Source organism: Pinus tabuliformis, chromosome Q (assembly GCF_031772625.1).
Source record: "Pinus tabuliformis cultivar Carrire ecotype Pingquan chromosome Q, CPIR1, whole genome shotgun sequence".
In the NCBI taxonomy this organism is placed as follows: domain Eukaryota; kingdom Viridiplantae; phylum Streptophyta; class Pinopsida; order Pinales; family Pinaceae; genus Pinus; species Pinus tabuliformis.
Window position 1 is genome coordinate 1298935957 of NC_142296.1, and position 16816 is coordinate 1298952772.

A 16816-nucleotide genomic window follows, 5' to 3' on the forward strand; every position below is an offset into this window, starting at 1 on the left:
CATGACCGGGAGCCTTCTTGGATCAAACTACCGGCAGCCTTCTTCGATCAATCTCACAGAGTATAGCACTGTTCAAACTGACAGAGGAGCCTGGTTTGACAATCTCACAAATGGGTATCGGAGCTGGAAATCGTGAGCCGGAGCTGTTGTTTAGAAAACATCTGCACAACATCATTTCTTCCAGGTCAGGTCATCGTCTCTCTCAGTCCTGTTTAATTTTCAAGCTCTCTTAGTCCTGTTTAATTTTCACTGCTTGTATTCTCAGAAGCCCGAGTCCATTTCCTATACCTACCGAGACCTATTTCACTATTCTACTGTGAGATTGTCCTGAGACTTACCGGGACTCTATGGTTATCCCCGGACCTGCGTTATCCCAATACGTATCTTCTTAACTGGGATCTCTCTTCGTAATCGAAGGCCTTCCATGGGGCTACAATGATATAGCCCAAGGCCTTCCATGGGGCTGGGCTATTTGCCCCTCCTTTCGTTGCGGGATTGAATCCTCTGTAACATGAGCTGCTGCTTGAAATTATGAATAAAATTTTCAGCCATTGCATTCAGTTTGTCCGTGGATAGGCGATCTGGGTTTGTGCCATCTCCAGTCCTAACACAGTTGGTCATATCTTCATTATGAGGAACTTCCAAGATGTTGGATGCGGCCACTTTAGATTTGTTCATTTCCACATGAGAAAAGCTTTGGGTTGGCTCAACCAGGGGGGAAAAATCATGGGTTTTTCCTAAAAACTGAGGCGGAAATGGAGGATCAATCGGAGGAGAAAATTGATGGGTTTTTCTCAGAAACTCTGGAGGATTTGAAGACTCAAGTTGGGGAGACAAACGATGGGTTTTTTGTGAAAAAACTGGTGGGTTTGGAGCCTTACCCTTAGGAAATTTATGTTTTTTCAGCCTTGAAGGCTCAACCAGTGGAGGCCTAAATTGCAGCTCCTCTTCTCCTTCTTCAAAATTCTGTCCATGTTTATCAAATGTAGTCCTACGCATATTGCCAGCTTTCTTCTAATTATTATTGCCATTGGTGGGACCTCTACTAGAGGTGTCTGCAATAGTCCCAATGACCAGATTGAATAACACAAAAAGCATTGAAGGGGTGAGCCAAGTGTGCATCACATTGCATACCTGTGGCAGGGACTACTTGAGTGGCACCATGAACATTATTTTCATTTTTTTGAGTTGTATGATCAAGTATTGTTAGGTTAGCGTTCTCATAGTTTAGGAATCTGAAATTCCAAATAAAAAACAAGGACACTCTGAAAAGAAATCATAAAACAAACAATCAAACAATTTCTGGGAAGCTCACTGCATTCCATCCAGGTAGACATGAGCTGTTCCATTGAGAGCACCAGATAAAGAGGTAACGTTCAACACCTAACCTTCAAAACTGTTATAAAATCCCTGGAATTCTTGCATAAAGATAATTCTAGCATTGTAAAGGTGAAACTTGTCAACTTTTCAGCATTGCTACCCACGGGAAAGCAAATTTAGGCTGAATAATATTGTGCAAATGGCTGGCATACAAATCAGAAGACAAATTGCTCTGGCATACCAAAAAAATGCTCTCACTTTCATTTTAATTTTATTTGGAGTTATTGTACTTCAGAGCTAAGAACTTCCTTCAACAACATACCTTCTGCAACACGAGTTTCCTTCAACAACATGCCCTCATATACCTTGATCTATCCAGCAATGTAGAAAATCTACAGCAGTTAAAGCACAACTTGCCCATGCCACTGTATTAGATGAAGCAAAGTATCCAATAATCATATTGAGAAACTAGATCATTTTCAGAATATATACTCTACGCTAGCAGCCTCTCATGATAAGTAGTGGCACTTCTATCAAAGTATCTGGTGCTTGTTAGTCGCTAGAAATACAAATATGGTCCTCTATCGTTGCCAGCCTTTGGTGACCATAAACCAGATTCTCCTCATTCAAGGAAGGAATGCCTGAAAAAGAATACGTCCTTTCTTTTGCCAACCTCACGCGCTTCCCTCCTTTCTAGGGTGTATTACACTTGAAAGGAGTATAGTATCACCATGCCCTTCAACATAAGACCCTGCACCATCAATGTCCCTGTTAAGGGTTGTCACCTTAGCAATAACCACCACCAAATGAGTTGTAACCTTGGCTTCCACAACTGGTAGAGTCAAGACAGTCCACCTGCTAGCGTGACATCTAATGCAACATCCTTCTATTCACTTACGCTCTGTATGCTATAGACATCATGCACTGTTCATAGAATGGTAAGTGTGTGCATAATTAGTTGTAAAAATGCAGCCCAACATTACTTCAGCCATGGTTTCCAGCATGCAGCCATATAGCAGAACCTTGTGGAAACAAACTGGATTCCAATAAATATGTAGCTTCACCCAACCAACTTTATGTATACATACACAGACAGCTAGAACAGGTATAAACCAATAGTCACACCTTCCTAGCAATCCTCAGGCATGTTAGATCATGGAACAAATGATGATGGTTGTTAGTTGCAGGAAATGCAAATATGGTCCTTTATCGTTGCCAGCCTTTGGTGACCATAAACCAGATTCTCCTTATTCAAGGAAGGAATGCCTAAAAAAGAAATATGTCCTTTCTTTTGCCAACCTCACGCGCTTCGCTCCTTTCTAGGGTGTATTACACTTGCGAGGAGTTAAGTATCACCATACCCTTCAACATAAGACCCTGCACCATCTCTCCATCATAGCTGTCACAACATGTGTGTCAGTCACCCTTTTTTATAAATCTACACGCAGGTGGCTTCTTTTAAACAATCAATGTCCCTGTTAAGGGTTGTCACCTTAGCAATAACCACCACCAAATGAGTTGTAACCTTGGCTTCCACAACTGGTAGAGTCAAGACAATTCGTGCTTCATTAATGCCTAGAATCATGTGCTTTTAATATCCAATTCAGACATCATGCAATGTTCATAGAATGGTAAGTGCGTGCATAATTAGTTGTAAAAATGCAGCCCAACATTACTTCAGCCATGGTTTCCAGCATGCAGGTATATAGCAGAACCTTGTGGAAACAAAATGGATTCTAATAAATATGTAGCTTCACCCAACCAGCTTCATATATACATACACACACAGCTAGAACAGGTATAATGATGATGGTTGCCTAGCTAGGATCAACTCCACTGCATTACTAACATGTACATAATTAACGTTTAACTCATCATTGCTACCGAATTGTACCTAAATTTATTACTAGGTCAACTCATCCCATGCAAATGCCAATATTATCCCATGTTGGGTAAGCCATGTGCAACACCATTGGCGTATGACTGCTACCCATGGAGTTCATGATTGGGTTCAAAATAGGTATATGATGCCAGCCTCCCTAAAGTGAATATGGTAAAGTGTCAACATACAGAGTTTACCTCTGAAATTTGGAAGGCAAGGACTGTAACACCTGTTGTGTCAGCCCTATTGTTACGCACTCACCCTTAATTTCCTCTGTGGTGAACATGTCTCCAACATCAACGTCTGCTGGTTTCCAAGGAGAACACAGTCCGTAGTAGGGGCAAGTTCTCATGATCTATCTATTTATTGGGCTGAGGCTCCTCCCTATTTCTCTTCAACATATGTCATTCTACTCCGAATTCTGCATGTGTGGTGCATAAGAAACTGACATACTAACAATACCAGTAGACAAAACATGGTGTGAGCACACATTTTTAGAGCAAATTTTGATTGTCCACACCTAAGGATAGGTAGGAGGTGAGGTCATTCAAAGCCCTTCCTGCCACTTTAGATTTGTTCATTCCCACATGAGAAAAGCTTTGGGTTGGCTCAACCAGGGGGGGGAAATCATGGGTTTTTCCTGAAAACTGAGGCGGAAATGGAGGATCAATCGGAGGAGAAAATTGATGGGTTTTTCTCAGAAACTCTGGAGGATTTGAAGACTCAAGTAGGGGAGACAAACGATGGGTTTTTTGTGAAAAAACTGGTGGGTTTGGAGACTTACCCTTAGGAAATTTATGATTTTTCGGCCTTGAAGGCTCAACCAGTGGAGGCCTAAATTGCAGCTCCTCTTCTCCTTTTTCAAAATTCTGTCCATGTTTATCAAATGTAGTCCTACGCATATTGCTAGCTTTCTTCTTATTATTATTTCCATTGGTGGGACCTCTGCTAGAGGTGTCTGCAATAGTCCCAATGACCAGATTGAATAACACAAAAAGCATTGAAGGGGTGAGCCAAGTGTGCATCACAGTGCATACCTGTGGCAGGGACTACTTGAGTGGCACCATGAACATTATTTTCATTTTTTTGAGTTGTATGATCAAGTATTGTTAGGTTAGTGTTCTCATAGTTTGGGAATCTGAAATTCCAAATCAAAAACAAGGATACTCTGAAAAGAAATCATAAAACAAACAATCAAACAATTTCTGGGAAGCTCACTGCATTCCATCCGGGTAGACATGAGCTGTTCCATTGAGAGCACCAGATAAAGAGGTAACATTCAGCACCTAACCTTCAAAACTGTTATAAAATCCCTGGAATTCCTGCATACAGATAATTCTAGCATTGTAAAGGTGAAACTTGTCAACTTTTCAGCATTACTACCCACGGGAAAGCAAATTTAGGCTGAATAATATTGTGCAAATGGCTGGCATACAGATCAGAAGACAAATTTCTCTGGTATACCAAAAAAATGCTCTCACTTTCATTTTAATTTTATTTGGAGTTATTGTACTTCAGAGCTAAGAACTTCCTTCAACAACATACCTTCTGCAACACGAGTTTCCTTCAACAACATTCCCTCATATACCTTGATCTATCTAGCAATGTAGAAAATCTATAGCAGTTAAAGCACAAATTGCCCATGCCATTGTATTAGATGAAGCAAAGTATCCAATAATCATATTGAGAAACTAGATCATTTTCAGAATATATACTCTACGCTAGCAGCCTCTCATGATAAGTAGTGGCACTTCTATCAAATTATCTGGTGCTTGTTAGTCGTTGGAAATACAAATATGGTCCTCTATCGTTGCTAGCCTTTGGTGACCATAAACCAGATTCTCCTCATTCAAGGAAGGAATGCCTGAAAAAGAATACATCCTTTCTTTTGCCAACCTCACGCGCTTCCCTCCTTTCTAGGGTGTATTACACTTGAAAGGAGTATAGTATCACCATGCCCTTCAACATAAGACCCTGCACCATCAATGTCCCTGTTAAGGGTTGTCACCTTAGCAATAACCACCACCAAATGAGTTGTAACCTTGGCTTCCACAACTGGTAGAGTCAAGACAGTCCACCTGCTAGCGTGACATCTAATGCAACATCCTTCTATTCACTTACGCTCTGTATGCTATAGACATCATTCATTGTTCATAGAATGGTAAGTGTGCGCATAATTAGTTGTAAAAATGCAGCCCAACATTACTTCAGCCATGGTTTCCAGCATGCAGCCATATAACAGAACCTTGTGGAAACAAACTGGATTCCAATAAATATGTAGCTTCACCCAACCAACTTTATGTATACATACACAGACAGCTAGAACAGGTATAAACCAATAGTCACACCTTCCTAGCAATCCTCAGGCATGTTAGATCATGGAAAAAATGATGATGGTTGTTGGTTGCAGGAAATGCAAGTATGGTCCTTTATCGTTGCCAGCCTTTGGTGACCATAAACCAGATTCTCCTTATTCAAGGAAGGAATGCCTAAAAAAGAAATGCGTCCTTTCTTTTGCCAACTTCATGCGCTTCGCTCCTTTCTAGCGTGTATTACACTTGCGAGGAGTTAAGTATCACCATACCCTTCAACATAAGACCCTGCACCATCTCTCCATCATAGCTGTCACAACATGTGTGTCAGTCACCCTTTTTTATAAATCTACACGCAGGTGGCTTCTTTTAAACAATCAATGTCCCTGTTAAGGGTTGTCACCTTAGCAATAACCACCACCAAATGAGTTGTAACCTTGGCTTCCACAACTGGTAGACTCAAGACAATCCGTGCTTCATTAATGCCTAGAATCATGTGCTTTTAATATCCAATTCAGACATCATGCAATGTTCATAGAATGGTAAGTGCGTGCATAATTAGTTGTAAAAATGCAGCCCAACATTACTTCAGCCATGGTTTCCAGCATGCAGGTATATAGCAGAACCTTGTGGAAACAAAATGGGTTCTAATAAATATGTAGCTTCACCCAACCAGCTTTATATATACATACACACACAGCTAGAACAGGTATAATGATGATGGCTTCGTAGCTAGGATCAACTCCACTGCATTACTAACATGTACATAATTAACGTTTAACTCATCATTGCTACCGAATTGTACCTAAATTTATTACTAGGTCAACTCATCCCATGCAAATGCCAATATTATCCCATGTTGGGTAAGCCATGTGCAACACCATTGGCGTATGACTGCTACCCATGGAGTTCATGATTGGGTTCAAAATAGGTATATGATGCCAGCCTCCCTAAAGTGAATATGGTAAAGTGTCAACATATAGAGTTTACCTCTGAAATTTGGAAGGCAGGGACTGTAACACCTGTTGTGTCAGCCCTATTGTTAAGCACTCACTCCTAATTTCCTCTGTGGTGAAAATGTCTCCAACATCAACATCTGCTGGTTTCCAAGGAGAACATAGTCCGTAGTAGGGGCAAGTTCTCATGATCTATCTATTTATTGGGCTGAGGCTCCTCCCTATTTCTCTTCAACATATGTCATTCTACTCTAGATTCTGCATGTGTGGTGCGTAAGAAACTGACATACTAACAATACCAGTAGACAAAACATGGTGTGAGCACACATTTTTAGAGCAAATTTTGATTGTCCACACCTAGGGATAGGTAGGAGGTGAGGTCATTCAAAGCCCTTCCTCTCAGGTCATGAAATTACATGGGTTGGTAAGGCTAAAATTATATTGAAACTGCCCACATTCTTTCCCCTTTCACATCATACTCCATTTGCCTCTTTTTAACTTTGTACAAAAAGAAAATGGGAATTGAATTACTCCTCTTTTCCAGATCGCCGCATTTAGATGGGTTGGTGAGGCTGCAAATAAATAGAAACTGCCCATGATAGTCTGCAATCTGGCCACTGTTGTGTGACTGATGGAATATGATTGTTGTTATGGTCTGGCCGCTATTTTCAGGGTCCTGTTTCTGACAAGAGGGAGGACCCAGATAGCTCTTATTACAAACATGAGCTTGGCCCCAGATAGTTCTTCTATATGCCTGGACTGAAGGAATGTGTGAACTTTCATATTCAATAGCTATACATGGTGTTTGAATAGCGTGTTCGTTATATGCAATGGCTGCTATTCAACATCCCTAAAATGTGCAGAAATGCACAAGCACAGTGAGTACACCCAAATATAGAATATTAAAGAAAAAAAAATTGTGCCTTGTTCATAGAATAGTTAATATATCATAAATTATTACAAAGCCATATGGAGTCCAGTCAGCCTTTTAGAAGGGTCTGCAAAGGGTAAATTAAGTGAGTGAAATACATGGCAAATGCCTTGATTGAACCACATCTCTTAATGTTTAGGATCAGTATTAGGATTGGCTGGGAAATGTTCCTATTTCATTGATGTTTTGACGGTACTGTAAGACTATAAGCATCTTTGAGCCGCTTGAGGTGCTTCCGAATTTGAACAATATGTAGCTTGTCCCTAAATCAAATAACAAGCATTTTGTTACCATGGACTACCTTGGGTGGTTAATATGAGAGGTTATTCTCCTCCCCGTGTAGGTTGTGCCCTTATTATTGTTTCACCATCAACAGTTAGCCTTGTTAGATTAGATTCCGCATTCATGTCACATCTTCTTTGACTAGAATTTTGTATTGTGGTGAAATTGATGAATTGCAGGTACTCCTATCACGGGAAAAAGAAACCTCTTGTTCTATTATGGAGACAACCTTGACAACGAATGCCATTCCTCTATTGCTGAATGGTTGCACCGAGATTCAACCACTACTTCAGATAATCGATGTTGGTTCCGTTACCTCATTGAAAACAACATCCTCGCACTTCCACATTACTCTATCTGATGGAACACATCAACATAAGACTTTGCTACCATCCGCATATGGCCCACAAGTTGTCTCTGGAGACATCCAAATTGGCTCAATAATTCTGCTTAAAAAAGCAGCTTGCACAGTGCTCCAAAACTCCTCGTAAGGCCCACCATTTGAAATCACCCTCTTTTACTTTTTCCCGCCTAGACGTTTTTTGCATCAAAAGAAGGAAAATGGAATCTTCATTAATTCATTTCTTACTTGTTTACATAAGGTCCATCTGAGTCGTTGAGCTTGAAGTTGTGAAGCGCTCAGCAGCGTTGATGAAGGACACATCGATGCTGCAACATGCACAAGCGGGTTCAGCCCAATTTAGCTCTTCGTCAGCTGAAGATACCTTGCCCTTTGTCTTTACTCCACCAACTACAGCAACAACTACAACAATTCCATTCACGGCACTCAACCCTTACCAAAAATATTGGTCAATCCAAGGTAGGGCATCTGCAAAGACATCATTGAAGGTGTACAACAATGTGCGAGGGTCAGGAAAAGTTTTTGGATTTGACCTTATCAATCGTGATAAGGAAGAGATCCACCTTTCTGCATTTGCTGAACTGGTCGAATCTCTTTACAATCTAATTCAGGTTGGGCAAATATACATTGTCTCAAATGGCACAGTGAGAGAAGCAAATCCAAACTACAACCACCTCAAGAAAAAAGGGAGATTTACTTGTTTGCTGCTTCCACTATCAATCCATGTCCTACAGATGATCCAACGTTTCCTTACCAGAGCTTTCACTTCAAGACTATTGCTGAAGTAAAAAGTGCAACTCCAAATACAAATGTGGATGTCATTGGTGTTGTTACCTCCACGTCACCTGCATCAACAATTCGACGAAAATATGGAAGTGAAACATTAAGGAAAACACTCATACTAAAGGACAAGTCGGGTTTTAGCATTGATGTAACATTATGGGGAGACCACTGTGACTATATAGGACAGAATCTTTCTGAATTCTACTCTTTCGACAACCCACCAATTCTTGCAATCAAAGGAGGTCGCGTGTCTAAATTTAATGGAACCACAATAGGGACAATACCAACGAGCACTCTCATAATAAATCCACAAGTTGAAGAAACTCACCAATTACATGCATGGTTTCGTGAAACCGGCTATAGCTCTTCTTCTCCATCTTTGAGTAGAAACTATGGTGTTGCTTCGAAACGTGCCCTGCCACGAAAGACGTTTCATGAAATTGCTGGCATGCAGCCCTCTGATAAAGCAATCTGGGTTTCAGTTCGAGCAACAATTACTGCTCTTCATATGGACGACTTCTACTTTCTAGCATGTCCATTAGATTTCAATGGAAAACAATGCATGAAGAAGGTTGTGGATCATTCTAACAATCTTTGGCATTGTACAAAATGTAACGGTGACTTCCCAGAATGTGACTACCGTTACAAACTTAAAATTGAGCTACATGACCACACCGGGAATCTACAGAACGTCACAGTTTTCAATGATGCAGGGAACGAGCTCATGGGCATCACGGCAAAAGACCTGTTCCTACTTTCTATCGAACCAACTGATCTACAGGAAATTTGTGGCTGGATTTCAGGGCACCGCTTCCAGCTAACACTTTCCATTAAAACAGATTACTTCAACGGTGTTCAATGCTTGCAACCAATACTGATCAATTCAGAAGAAATTCAATATGCCTCTGCATGCAAGGAAGCACTCACTGACATTCAAGCAATGTCCGCTTCAAAACGACCTATTGTTCGCCGCCTTTGAACTTTTTCTTAGGGCTTCATCTACCACGCTTGTTTGTACATAAACAAACATTTCCACACAACTAATTGTCTCATCTTTGTAAATTACACACCCATGTTATTATGATGCAACCTATAGTTTTCAATGCAAATACTCTCTTCCAGTCATTCCAACATATGTATGTTTTCCATTTACATTTTACATAATATAGATATCAACATTTGTAAAGAGTCACTACATATGTTTCTTGTTCGTTGTCTACATGCTATACATTGATCCCTTGCTTGCTAAGCTATTCATTTTATCGCTCAAACATGTCAAACAAAAAAATTTGAAGAAGAAGGGAACGAAATATTTTTAATCTTGTTTCTCTCCTCTCAATGATAGATGCTGAAATAACATATGATTTCATAGCATTCCTAATTGCATGTTTTCCCTTCTACCTAATCTACCTACCTTCACCGATGTTGAAATAAAAATAAAATAAAAAATCACATCTATGTTCAAAATATAATGTTTTAATTTCACAATGGATGTGCACCCAATAAAATGAGATACCAAACATGCACTACTTGTTTATGAAAACTAACAATTATTACTTGTACTTGTTTAGATATGCCACCAAACAATCAAATTGCGGCCAAAAACAAGTGGCGGCGTATTCTTTATGCACAACAAAAGGATCGAATAAATGCACGACGTCGACTACTTTATGAACACCACAACAACCCTACTACTTCCTCTACATCCCTTCCCACCTCAAATGCTCTCCCACCTATACAAACCAACCCACCACACGTTCATCATATCCAATATAACCCTCCCCTTAACGAAGAACACCATCGCTTTCGAGAAAGGATTGATGGACTTTCTACCTTGCATGTTTGCACAACATGCAAAGAAGCATACCCAAGAATGAAAACAAAGCTCTTCCACGGTAGACTCTCTTGTTTTCGTTGTGCATCATCTAAATCTACCAATTGTTTTTCTGAACTAAACAACATGGACCCTAGAGAACAACCCTGTGTCCTTCACCAATTAACACAAGTTGAAGAAATGCTCATCGCACGTGTCAACCCCATTCTACAAGTCACTCATTCCCGTGGTGGTCAATACAAATATAGTGGCCATACAATTAGCTTCCCTCAAGATATCACCAGTATTGCCAAATACTTACCCCGGATGCTCTCTAACTTAGACATCCTCATTGTGAAAATGCAAAATCCATCTGAAAAGGCTTACGAATTCTACGTCTGCAAATCACGTGTCCTTGCAGCCCTTTAATACAAAATAAAATATGACCCTTACTACCATGATGTTCAATTGAATTCATCTGCAATTTCTACGTTGCCAGATCTCCCTACAGACATTTCTTCTCTTCTCCACAGTGTAACCACCTCCTCTTTTGAACCCCATCAAACCACTACTGATTCCACTTATAATCCTGATGTCATGCTACCTCCATTAGAAATCCAACCCTCTTCTTTCGTTCCAGTCCTCCCAAATTCATGTACTGAGCGTGACCACATTTGTAACTATTTGCACTTGACCCATTCAAGTTCAACTAGCTCTATCGATTGGCCTCCAATATCTTTAACTGTTCCTTCCAATTCAGTCAACCCCTTCCAATGGAAAATCCAAAACATAATTAAAAACCCACATCTAACAGCCCAATATATGCATTGTAGATTTACAATTTTCCTTGAAGAAATCCTTCAAAAAGGCCTCCATGCAACCGACTACTGGTGCAGGTATTATTTAATATCCATTTCCCTCTACATTAATTTTATACATTGCATATACATGTATTAACTAAATGTACCCTTCATGTTATATTCAGATACGAATGGCAACATAGAGGATCCGCACACATTCATGGCTTCCTCTGGCTACAAAATGCACCAGACATGGACACACTTGATTGGGACAATGCATTAGAAGTTGCTAATGCACAGAAATATTTTGACCACTACGTAACTGCTTGGAATCCACGTCAGGCAGAACACCGAACTATTTTGCTTCACTAGTCAACAATTCATAACCCGTGTCTCCTTGACACAGCAGCAATATCCGCATCCAATCAGTTTGAAGACTACACAGAGCTCGTCAACTGCGTTCGACGTCATACAAAGTGTCATGAATCTTCTTGCCTTCGTAAGAAAGACAATGTGCTTAGCTGCCAATATGGAGTACCGTGGGAATTGAAGTCCACTTCTTCACTTTTCATTGATGGTAAGGGTCATAAAACCTACGTCCCTGCTCGCAATGATGAAAGATTGAATATTCACAACACCGATCTACTCTCTATTTGGAGAGCAAATGTTGATTGCCAACCAGTCCTTTCTCGCCATGCTGTATTGAAATATATTTCAAAGTATGCAACAAAAGTGTAGACAAGATCCGAGAGCTACCGTCAAATGCTATCGCGGCTATCACAAAGTGCCCTTCCAGAAGCACCTACTGGTGGTGTCATCCGAAAACTCCTTATAGAAACCATTGCAGATAGAGACATTGGTGCACAAGAAATATGCCATATGTTACAAAAGCTACCTCTCTCCCTTTGCAGCCGTACATTCCGTTCTTTGAATGTCAACAGGGTTGTTTTCAAACGTGTTTCGCAAGATACTGAAAATCCTGGTTTGACACCAAACTTTATCGTTGCATATATGAACAGGCATGCCTCACTAGAACCATTGCCCCTCCTTGAAGCTGCTCGCTCGTGGTCTGCCCAGCGGAGAAGAAACCACTAGAAACACATATTCCCCCCAATGATTGTACATGTCTTGCCCCATTACAATGTCATTCCTTCCTCTACTAATCCTTCTTATGCCACCTTCTGTTGGAGTGAATTACTCTTGTATTTCCCCTTCCGAACACTCCCTGATGATATCGGTTCAACTGATGCAGAAATTATTGCACACTCGGAACAAAAAAAGGGTGCATATACACCATGGCATGTCCATCGAGAACCCAAAAACCCACAAAGCCCACCTACTGAAGATCAACCTACCCCACACACCCCCCCTGATTCCATGCAGATGAATGAATGGCAAATCCTCTCTCAACTACACCCAGGTTACAATATTGCAATTGATGACCTCGACATGATTGGCTACCACGACTTCGATGTCAACCACAATTGGTCACAAAATACTGTCCCTCCCCCCTTGCAAGAAACTGCCATCAATTTCATTGAATTCAACCACTCAACCATTCAAAACCAACATCATTCATTTTCCAACCTTCCCCATGATCATACATTATCCCCTACCCAAAGCATAGCTTTCACCACTGTTTTTTCACACTTCAAAACCCCTTTGCCAAAATCCCCACGCAAAATCATTGTACAAGGAACAGCTGGCACAGGAAAATCCCATTTGATTAAATGTCTGCACCAAGCATTTGTGGAAAACTCGCCAGCCAACAAAAACCCTTTATTGTTACTTGCACCAACCGGCGTTGCAGCTTTCAACATAAATGCCCTCACAATTCACTCTGCCCTTCATATCCCTATCCAAACAATGCATCCTCTCGAAGGCCAGCCGCTCCTACACCTGCAAGAGCAACTCCGTCATGTAGAATACATCCTCATTGATGAAATGAGCTTTATTGGTCCAAAAATGCTTTCTCGCATTGACGATCATCTAAGAGAGGCATTCCCTCTTCATCGGAATACACCATTTGGTAATCGCTCAATTATCCTTGTCGGAGATTTAGGCCAACTACCACCTGTAAAAGACATTCCTTTATACGCTGGGACATTGCGTGGCACTGCACTTTGGCGCAGCTTCGACATATTCATAACACTTTCAACCGTTTTCCGTCAACAAGGAGCTAGCCCGTCCCAGGTTGCTTTCCGGCAAATACTTGCAAATCTTAGGAATGGAATATCTACACTTGAAGATTGGAAACACCTAATGTCAAGAACAAGTTCATCTCTTACACATGAAGAGAAATGCACATTCGACGAGTCCATGCACCTATTCGCAACAAACAACGCAGTTGTCTTGCATAATAAGAAAATGCTCAAAAAATTGAACATCCCAGTAGCACTTTGCTCTGCGGAACAACAAAGGCAGAAAACTCCTACTACAACAGAAGATGAGCACCTGCCTGCAAAGGTGCTCTTATGCAGTGAACAAAAAGTTATGCTCACCAGCAACTTATGGGTACATGCAGGCCTTGTCAATGGCGCGCTTGGGAAGGTCATCTCAATATTTTATTCAATTGACTCAAAGCCCCCAGCATTACCATCCTTTGTGGTTGTTGACTTTCGACAATACAGAGGAACACCATGGGACATTTCACACCCAACATATGTACCCATTCCTCCCATCACAAGGGGTGCACGCCATTAGATACCACTTCAAATGGCATGGGCTTTAACGATACACAAGTCACAAGGAATGACATTAGACAAAGCAACAATGGACATCGGCACCAGAGAACGCCAAGGGCTAACATTCACTGCAATTTCAAGAGTGCGGTCACTAGCAGACATACACATCAATCCAGCATTCCCATTCTCCCGCATTGCACAAATGCACAAGAATCCATATCTTAAGCGTAGACAGCAAGAGGAATCATTCCTTGCATCAAAATCTATTCAAGATAATACACTTTAGCCAATCGTACAACCTGTCTTCCAGAATTACCCACATGGTAAACACCACTCACTACATAACGAAGTTTCACATAGATTTGCTTGCTATTACATTTAGTTTCATATGATTTTATACTCGTTTGGAATCGTTTAATTTATTTTGAATATTCAAACAAAATCGTCAAACATATTCATTGTCACTTACAATGTTTCCTTTTTGGATGGCAACAGGTATGAATACATGCTACCTACGAAGGTTGTATGAGTGTTGCGAAGAAATTCAGCAACAAGAACTTACGTTACAAGATATGCAGACAAGGATCCTGCCACAACAATCAATGCCACTTTACCGTTTGCGCCCAGCCATTAAGTTGTTAAAGAAAATAAGGAAAATACTTAAGATAACAATTCACATCCATGAAAGGGATGCACACAGGCAAATGCGCCATCAATTGCAGGAACAGCTCGCACAATATGGCACCACAATAAACACTAACTGGTGTTGCCGATGCCATGGCCCATCATGCATATATGATTAGCTGCTCATTCTCAATTACATCTCTACATAATAGAATGCTTTTATTGTACATATGTTTAGAAGCCAACGAATACTTTCATTGTATATATGTTTAGTTATATCTTACCAAACACATCTCCATGTCTAGAGTGACTTGTCCCTGTCGACTTTAGGGTCTTCAGATTATTATGGATGTTGAGCATTTTAGCTCTGGACCAAACTCCGTTGTTTTGTTCTCGTTTTGTTAAGATCTATTTATGCAATTCATGGAATTACAGTGTTTAAATTTCTCTTCATAATTTACAGTGGTTATATTCTCCACAGAGTTTTGTATGGCTGTGAATGTAATCAGTAAATAGGTTGGGCGTTTTCCTTTTCCTTGTAGTATACATATATGCATTTTGGTATTTTAAATCACAAAGGAATCTTGTCTGTGCAACGAATATGCATACAGTTTTTAGACTAGATCAAGAGCCTACTACAAACCAATACCCTACTTTTACATTCTACCATTTTAGTTTACACACGCATTAATCAAATCAGCTGAAGTATTCCCTCTGGCATTGGACAATTGTGGACTCTCAACAAGTTTTTGACCAGTCACAACAATATATCAGGGACTATCCTAGTGGAACTTACTAACTTATCCTCACTGTCGTGGCTTTCTCTTTATCACAATATGTTGCATGGGGAGCTTCCAAGAACGATAATATCATGGAAAGGTCTTTCTCAGCTTAACCTTGCCAACAACAAAATCACATGATCAATTACTGCGTCACTTGGGCTATTGCCTGTTCTTAACAGCCTTAACCTCTCAAACAATTTGCTTTCAGGGGAAATACCCCTTGAAATAGATAACCTCAAGTTGAGCTTTCTTAATGTGTCTGGCAACCACTTGTCTGGCTCTGTCCCTGTTGGTTACAATTATCTGGCATATAGACATAGGGTATTGATTTCGGTTATTGTTGTGGCCATAGTAGTTTGCTTGATTGGTATAGGTTTCCTCCATAAGAGACACAAGATTTTCGTGCAGGTTAACACAAGTACAGAGTCTTGGACACTCACATCCTTTCACATGGTTGACTTTGAAGTGTCAGACATTCTGAATGGATTGACAGAGTATCATGTTATTGGAAGTCCACATGCTGGCAAAGTCTACAAGGTGGCACTGTAAAATGGTAATATTGTTGCTGTGAAAAGGATCTGGAATAACGAGAACCCACGATCTGTCCAAGAAAAGAGATTTCAAGCAGAGATAGAGCTTCTAGGAAAGATTAGGCATACCAACGTTGTAAAGCTACTTTGCTACATCTCTGGTTCGGATTCTAAGTTGTCAGGCAAGAAATTGATTGTGGTGGACAAGTAAAAAAGAATAAACAGAGGGTTTTTATTTCCCTTTTTGAGGCTAGACCTTCAAGGTAGAGATGTTCAGTGCTGGGCTTCTCATGTCCATTTATACTTACTGCTCCTCTGTTCTAAAGAGATGATCAACTATTTGGTGAGTGATACTTCGGGCATCTGTAACTTTGTAATGTCTATCAAACTACTTGAGGCGAACCTGGGACCTCTCTATGGCAGATCTCTACACTATTGATGTGGACTAAGAGGAGAATATATGCAGGAAAACCCGTCATTTGCTTGACTCGCTGTAACTGTCAAAATGTGATATGATGGGTATCTACAATTTGTACAGTAAATAATTTTCTCAACATGCATGCATGCAGGCCTAATCTAGAAAATGTCAGAGATCTGTTACATTCCAGCCATGTAAATAAATAGAAAGGATCTTTTATAGATTGAAGGATCAGTTCTCTGGTTTGAGTTTGACATGTTTTGGCCTTCGTGTCTGTGAAATGCATCTAGTGCTTTTACGTTCAGTGGGGGATGAAAGGATATGTGTAGCATTGTAAA

General features: G+C 40.4%; 1 pseudogene; it reads right to left on the minus strand.

The window, feature by feature from the left end:
• Positions 1-468: 468 nt before the first annotated feature.
• Positions 469-1164, minus strand: LOC149224580 (uncharacterized; annotated as a pseudogene).
• Between the last annotated feature and the right edge of the window lie 15652 nt (positions 1165-16816).